The sequence below is a fragment of the Penaeus monodon genome, chromosome 23, assembly GCF_015228065.2.
Source record: "Penaeus monodon isolate SGIC_2016 chromosome 23, NSTDA_Pmon_1, whole genome shotgun sequence".
Classification (NCBI taxonomy): Eukaryota; Metazoa; Arthropoda; class Malacostraca; order Decapoda; family Penaeidae; genus Penaeus; species Penaeus monodon.
In genome coordinates, this window is record NC_051408.1 from 30,654,297 (window position 1) to 30,654,725 (window position 429).

Below are 429 nucleotides of genomic sequence, written 5' to 3' on the forward strand. Positions count from 1 at the left end.
GTTTATATCAAAACATAACAAAAAAGTGGAGAACAACAAGCATAAAAAAAGAGAAAACAACAGAGAAAACGAGAGAATGTGATCACGTCGCTTGCAAAGCCCGCAGTCTGCATGCGCATGCAAATTTGCGTGATTGGACTAGTATGCTTTATAATGCAGTCTATGAATACGCCAATCAAGAATAACCGTGACAATGATCATTCCGAGGTGGGAATCACCAATCGATCCTTCCATATGTCTCAAAGTGTCAGAAAAAATGCATTATACATCACACAATCGACTCTCTCCTTTGCACGCCACTTACCCATGACTGAGGGTAGTTTGTCTGGCTGACTGTTGACTCCGAGGCACCTGGTTGTTTTATGTTGCTATTGGACTGCATTATGCATCTATCAATATTCGGTTGCAGAAACGTACTATACATCTGGT